Raw genomic sequence first — 7,760 nt, forward strand, 5'->3', positions numbered from 1 at the left:
CCCAAAACAGACACTCATTTGCGCTAAACAAGTTAAGACCTGCAAGCAATTTTCAAAGTACGATTAATCCAGACAGGGTTTGTGCAACTGACAAGTAATTTGTTAGGACACAGGGCACAATATTGTAGAATCAGGCCTCTGGTGGATGTCAGCGTCATATCCCCACCCCCCAGACAACTTAAGGCCTGAACCTCAACCATATTACTTTATCCCCAGGTCATTTCAGCCTACAGCTGTACACATCAGTTCAATTGTAAACCAAATTGTGCAGTAACTGGGCTTCAAAAGAGTCGCAGCTGGTTCCTTAGAAATTAGATTCCAACATTCAAAACATAAGTCTAGTGTAAATGTGTTCCAAGTGGAGTGGATTGAAAGACATGAATTTCGCTACACCCGCAATAACATCTGCTTAATGTGTGTGACCAATAACATTTGAACCTGAATCAAGGTTTACAGAGACAGTAATGTAGTTAATAAACCAAATATTTATTATGGTCTTTACAACAAATCAGCTGTGCTAGGCAGGTGGTAAAAGGCCAGAGTTCAACGACTGGAGATTAATTCTCAAGTCTTCCTCGCCATTCTCTAGTAGTAGTCAACGGCCAGCCGCCATTGGCAGAGTAGAGGGCTGGTTAGGCGGGATCTGTCCTTCACTCCATCACAATGAGATCGGCTTCAGACAACCATGGTCAGCTCTTTGCAAATCATGGACTGTAGGCGTCAAACAGGGAGGGCTTGGAATCACAGCTGTAGGGGATGGGCCAGTCTACTTTGACCTCTGCCTCATCTTTCGCCTTTTACGCTTCAGCCTACAAAGACAAGATAGTGTTAATGAGTGACCAGAGCTGCATCATTACATGGAAAACCATACACAGCACATCAGTTAAATAGTAAAATTCCCTATAATTACATTGTATTGATTGTTATGTCCCTACAATGATTTGCATTAATGCCTCCCATGTCCTATGCTTATTAACGAACGTTCGACTTGCACCCTGGATTTACTCAATGAGCCTGAAACTGGTCCTACATAGTTGATAGTACACATTTGAAACACACTAAATCCATGTGAACAGAAGACTCATGGAGCACCATGCTTATCTGAATGACACTAAAGTAACAAGCACCATTCACATAAAACGCAATAATCCTTACCTGCGCATACGCTTCTTCCTCCACTAAAAGAGAATGGAAAAAAACGTTAAGTCAAGTGAAAGACTCACACAACCTACAAGGAATCATTACTGTTAACAGCACAAGCTCCCCGAGTGGCGCAGCGGTCTAAAGCACTGCATCTCAGTGCTTGAGGCGTCACTACAGACCCCCTGGTACGATTCCAGGCTGTATCACAACAGGCCCTGATTGGGAGTCACATAGGGCGGCGCACAATTGGCCCATCGTCATCCGGGTTTGCCCGGTGTAGGCCATCATTGCAAATAAGAATTTGTTCTTAACTGACTTGCCTAGTTAAATAATGGTACCAAAAAAAAAAAATTGCTGGTAAAAAATTGCTGCTGATCTAAACAGGAAGACATGAGAATCAGGGTTGGCACTGCGGACCATGCGTCAAAATGTTAGGACCATACACAAACACGCAGTAGGCATGGCACACAGTAACATTTTGCCTGCTAATATCAGTCATTACTGAAGTCCACAAAATACATTACAAGTAATATTGCCAGTACCTTGTGTGCGCCGTGAAACCTAGTTAGCCAGCGACGTCAAGCTAACAAACAGACCATACGCCATGGATGAAGCAAATCCCATATCCAACATTCAAAACCCCTGCGCCAATTAAGAGTTTAACCTTCTAATGTAACATTGGATACCGGCAAAGTTCCCATAATGTAATATAGGAAGATAACTATTTAGGCACGTTGTCGTTAAGATACATGTTTGTATATAGTTAAGTAGCTAGCTAGCCAGTCACTAACAAAACCACGCTAATATGAACTTAGATATTCATCAACTCACCTTTGCTCTCATCTTGTGGAGATGTGTCTGCAATTAAACATAAAGTTGTTAGATGTAATGGATGGCAACATATTATCACTGATTAGTTTGGATTTGTTTTGGGGACATTATTCAAAATTCCTTACCTCGAAAACAAGGACACCTACTTGAAAGAGGATGTGACGAAGAAAGGGGAGGGCCTTTATAGTACAAAACATAACGTCATATTCAATGGCCCCTTGCTCAGCTCATTGCTCACTGGGATATGTATGCAGAAAGGGTTGAAATTGAAATCACATTTTATGTTGGAATTATATACCTGAGCTCAGCTGTGTTCAGGCATGTCTACAATCACATAAGCCTATGGGTGCTGTTTGAAATAGAAAAATGGGGCACACTTTCCATCCATGTAAGTTTCCTTTCAACTCTTATCAAGCAAATGTTATTTTTCACCACACTAAACCTCCCCAGTCCTCCTCACATAACTATCATCAGAAACCTCTGATTATAGTGAAACTGAATGGTCCAGGCATCAATTATATACACTACATGACTAAAAGTATGTGGACACCTGCTCATCGAACATCTCATTCCAAAATCATGGACATTAATATGGAGTTGGTCCCCCTTTGCTTCTATAACAGCCTCCACTCTTCTGGGAAGGCTTTCCACTAGATGTTGGAACATTGCTGCGGAGACATGCTTCTATTCAGCCACAAGAGCATTAGTGAGGTCAGGCACTAATGTTGGGCGACTAGGCCTGGCTCGCAGTTGGTGTCCCAATTCATCCCAAAGTTTAACCATGACAACCATCCCCAGACCATTATTCCTCCTCCACCAAACTTTACAGCTGGCACTATGCATTGGGGAAGGTATGGTTCTCCTGGCATCCACCAAACCCAGATTCGTCCGTCGGACTGCCAGATGGTGAAGCGTGATTCATCACTCCAGAGAACCCGCTTCCACTGCTTCAGATTCCAATGGGAGTGAGCTTTACACCCCTCCAGCCGCATTGCGATATATCTTAGGCTTGTGTGCGGCTGTTCGGCCATGGAAACCCATTTAATGAAGCTCCCGAATAAAACAATTATTGTGCCGACCTAGGATCCAGAGGCAGATTGGAACTCGGTGGTGAGTGTTGCAACTGAGGACAGACGATTTTTACACGCTACGCGCTTCAGCACTCAGTGGTCCCGTTCTGTGAGCTTGTGTGGCCTACCACTTCGCCGCTATTGCGCCTAGATGTTTCCACTTCACAATAACAGCACTTACGGTTGACCAGGGCAGCTTTAGCAGGGCAGACATTTGACTAACTGACTTGTTGGAAAGGTGGCATCCTATGACGGTGCCACGTTGAAAGTCACTGTGCTCCTTAGTGAGGCCATTCTACTGCCAATGTTCGTCTATGGAGATTGCATGACTGTGTGCTTGATTTTATACACCTGTCAGCAAGAGGTGTGGTTTAAATAACCGAATCCACTAATTTGAAAGGGTGTCCACATACTTTTGTATATATATATATATATATATATATGTGTGTACTCTTTACGGCTGTGCAGTCTAAAGAAATATACAGTGCCTTCGGAAAGTATTCAGACCCCTTGACTACTTCCACATTTTGGTAGGTTGCAGCCTTATTCTAAAATTGATTAAATTGTTTTTTCCCCCCCTACATCTACATGTACAATCTACATACAATACCCCATAATGACAAAGCAAGAACAGGATTTTATAAAATCTTGCTAATTTATTAAAAATAAAAAACAGAAAAATACATTTACATAAATATTAAGACCCTTTACTCAGTACTTTGTTGAAGCACCTTTGGCAACGATTACAGCCTCGAGTCTTCTTGGGTATGACACTACAAGCTTGGCACACCTGTATTTGGGGAGGTTCTCCCATTCTTCTCTGCAGATCCTCTCAAGCCCTGTCAGGTTGGATGGGGAGCGTTGCTGCACAGCTATTTTCAGGTCTCTCCAGAGATGTTCGATCGGGTTCAAGTCCGGGCTCTGGCTGGGCCACTCAAGGACATTCAGAGACTTGTCCCGAAGCCACTCCTGGGTTGTCTTGGCTGTGTGCTTAGGATCGTTGTCCTGTTGGAAGGTGAACCTCCGCCCCAGGCTGAGGTCCTGAGCGCTCTGGAGCAGGTTTTCATCAAGGATCTCTCTGTACTTTGCTCCGTTCATCTTTGCCTCAATCCTGACTAGTCTCCCAGTCCCTGCCGCTGAAAAACATCTCCACAGCATGATGCTGCCACCGCCATGCTTCACCGTAGGGATGGTACCAGGTTTTCTCCAGAAGTGACGCTTGGCATTCAGGCCAAAGAGTTCAATCTTGGTATTATCAGACCAGAGAATCTTGTTTCTCATGGTCTGAGTCTTTAGGTGCCTTTTGGCAAACTCCAAGCGGGCCGTCAGGTGCCATTTACTGAGGAGTGGCTTCCGTCTGGCCACTCTACCATAAAGGCCTGATTGGTGGAGTGCTGCAGAGATGGTTGTCCTTCTGGAAGGTTCTCCCATCTCCACAGAGGAACTCTAGAGCTCTATCAGAGTGACCATCGGGTTCTTGGTCACTTCCCTGACCAAGGCCCTTCTCCCCCGATTGCTCAGTTTGGCCGGGCGGCCAGCTCTTGGAAGAGTCTTCGTGGTTCCAAACTTCTTCCATTTAAGAATGATGGAGGCCACTGTGTTCTTGGGGACCTTCAATGCTGCAGAAACGTTTTGGTACCCTTCCCCAGATCTGTGCCTCGACACAATCCTGTCTCTGAGCTCTACGGACAATTCCTTCAACCTCATGGCTTGGTTTTTGCTCCGACATGCATCAACTGTGGGACTTTATAGACAGGTGTGTGCCTTTCCAAATCATATCCAATCAATTGAATTTACCACAGGTGGACTCCAATCAAGTTGTAGAAACATCTCAAGGATGATCAATGTAAACAGGATGCACCAGAGCTCAATTTCGAGTCTCATAGCAAAGGTTCTGAAAAATTACATACGTTTCTGTTTTGTATTGTTAATACATTTGCGAGAGAAAAAATGTAAACCTGTTTTTGCTTTGTCATTAAGGGGTATTGTGTTTTGATTGCTGAGGATATTTAATCCATTTTAGAATAAGGCTGTAACGTACCAAAATGTTGAAAAAGTCAAGGGGTCTGAATACTTTCCGAAGGCACTGTACGCAGACAGACATCGGAGACTAATTTCCTGTCACTAAAATCATTATATTCTTGCTACAACAACAATTTACCTATTGCATGCTTTCACTGTCAGATATGTGAAAGGGGACCATGATTAATTTGCGATGTTGACTCAAATATCTGTGCAGATCAAATCATGACTCAATAGCTTTGTTGGAGCCTTCCAATAGAGAACAACATATTAGACATATTAAAAGGTCCTTTTATTTCATTAGGTACAAATAAGTCTCGGATACTGGTTATGCTTTAAAAAGTACATCTCAAAATGTACTACTGTTGTCAATTTAGCTTTTTGCCATATAATGACATGCTATCTCACTTAGCTGAAAAATTTATTTGCATAAAATATGATTTCAAACGGTTCTGAATGAAGACACTTTGTTTAAAAGACCCACTAAAATGTTTCATATGGTTGATATAAATTAGGTGTCGTTGAAAATAAAAATAGATTTCTAAACTTAACAGCACGACACCATTCCCTAAAAAATCCCCTACATGCATGCATGAGAGCACCAGCTGTTCCGGATGACTATGTGATCACGCTCTCCGTAGCCGATGTGAGTAAGACTTTTAAGCAGGTCAACATTCACAAGGCCGCAGGGCCAGACGGATTACCAGGACGTGTACTCCGAGCATGTGCTGACCAACTGGCAAGTGTCTTCACTGACATTTTCAACATGTCCCTGACTGAGTCTGTAATACCAACATGTTTCAAGCAGACCACCATAGTCCCCGTGCCCAAGGACTCTAAGATAACCTGCCTAAATGACTACCGACCCGTAGCACTGACGTCTGTAGCCATGAAGTGCTTTGAAAGGCTGGTCATGGCTCACATCAACAGCATTATCCCAGAAACCCTAGACCCACTCCAATTTGCATACCGCCCCAACAGATCCACAGATGATGCAATCTCTATTGCACTCCACACTGCCCTTTCCCACCTGGACAAGAGGAACACCTACGTGAGAATGCTATTCATTGACTACAGCTCAGCATTCAACACCATAGTGCCCTCTAAGCTCATCACTAAGATAAGGATCCTGGGACTAAACACCTCCCTCTGCAACTGGATCCTGGACTTCCTGACGGGCCGCCCCCAGGTGGTAAGGGTAGGTAACAACACATCTGCCACACTGATCCTCAACACGGGGGCCCCTCAGGAGTGCGTGCTCAGTCCCCTCCTGTACTCTCTGTTCACCCATGACTGCATGGCCAGGCACGACTCCAACACCATCATTAAGTTTGCCGACGACACAACAGTGGTAGGCCTGATCACCGACAACGATGAGACAGCCTATAGGGAGGAGGTCAGAGACCTGGCCGTGTGGTGCCAGGACAACAACCTCTCCCTCAACGTGACCAAGACAAAGGAGATGATTGTGGACTACAGGAAAAAAAAGAGGACTGAGCACGCCCCATTCTCATCGACGGGGCTGTAGTGGAACAGGTTGAGAGCTTCAAGTTCCTTGGTGTCCACATCACCAACGAACTATCATGGTCCAAACACACCAAGACAGTCGTGAAGAGGGCACGACAAAGCCTATTCCCCCTCAGGAGACTGAAAAGATTTGGCATGGGTCCTCAGATCCTCAAAAAATTCTACAGCTGCACCATCGAGACCATCCTGACTGGTTGCATCACCGCCTGGTATGGCAACTGCTTGGCCTCCGACCGCAAGGCACTACAGAGGGTAGTACATCACTGGGGCCAAGCTTCCTGCAATCCAGGACCTCTATACCAGGCGGTGTAAGAGGAAGGCCCTCAAAATTGTCAAAGACTCCAGCCACCCTAGTCATAGACTGTTCTCTCTGCTACCGCACGGCAAGCGGTACCGGAGTGCCAAGTCTAGGTCCAAAAGACTTCTCAACAGCTTCTACCCCCAAGCCATAAGACTCCTGAACAGCTAATCATGGCTACCCGGACTATTTGCACTGCCCCCCCACCCCATCCTTTTTACGCTGCTGCTACTCTGTTAATTATTTATGCATAGTCACTTTAACTCTACCCACATGTACATATTACCTCAACTACCTCAACTAGCCGGTGCCCCCGCACATTGACTCTGCAACGGTACCCCCCTGTATATATAGCCTCCCTACTGTCACTTTATTTTACTTCTGCTCTTTTTTTTCTCAACACTTTTTTTGTTGTTGTTTTATTTTTACTTTTTTTGTTAAAAATAAATGCACTGTTGGTCAAGGGCTGTAAGTAAGCATTTCACTGTAATGTCTGCACCTGTTGTATTCGGCGCATGTGACCAATACAATTTGATTTGATTTGACCAGGAAAGAGGGGGGTGGCAGTAAGTGTAGCAGGGTTCAACGGGAACTCTTCAGGTGTTGGTGCGAGAATTCTGTCTTCTAAATTCTGTGCTCTAACCTTTCAATTATGTCATGTTTGAATAATTGTAACACTTTTACCAAATATTATTCTAGGCCAAAAGATTGAGTTGCTAACTCATGTAACATTCATGTACAATAGAAGTACCAAGTCTGCTCATCAGGGTTTGGATTATTAATTTTTTTTAAAAGTGTGACTGGCACCCCACCATTACTTTACAACAAATATCGTCCAGTTATAATTAAGTTAATCAAAACAAAACATA

At 44.2% G+C, this 7,760-nt stretch overlaps 1 long non-coding RNA gene across 1 annotated transcript; it reads right to left on the reverse strand.

Moving 5' to 3' along the window:
- Window positions 1-465: 465 nt before the first annotated feature.
- On the reverse strand, window positions 466-2,159 carry LOC121575247. The gene is made up of 4 exons (XR_006002311.1): window positions 2,100-2,159; window positions 1,975-2,001; window positions 1,156-1,178; window positions 466-809 (listed from the first exon to the last, which is right to left on the reverse strand). It is a non-coding gene; the product is annotated as an uncharacterized LOC121575247 (long non-coding RNA).
- Window positions 2,160-7,760: the final 5,601 nt, after the last annotated feature.

The sequence above is a fragment of the Coregonus clupeaformis genome, chromosome 10 (assembly GCF_020615455.1).
Source record: "Coregonus clupeaformis isolate EN_2021a chromosome 10, ASM2061545v1, whole genome shotgun sequence".
NCBI classification, from domain to species: Eukaryota; Metazoa; Chordata; class Actinopteri; order Salmoniformes; family Salmonidae; genus Coregonus; species Coregonus clupeaformis.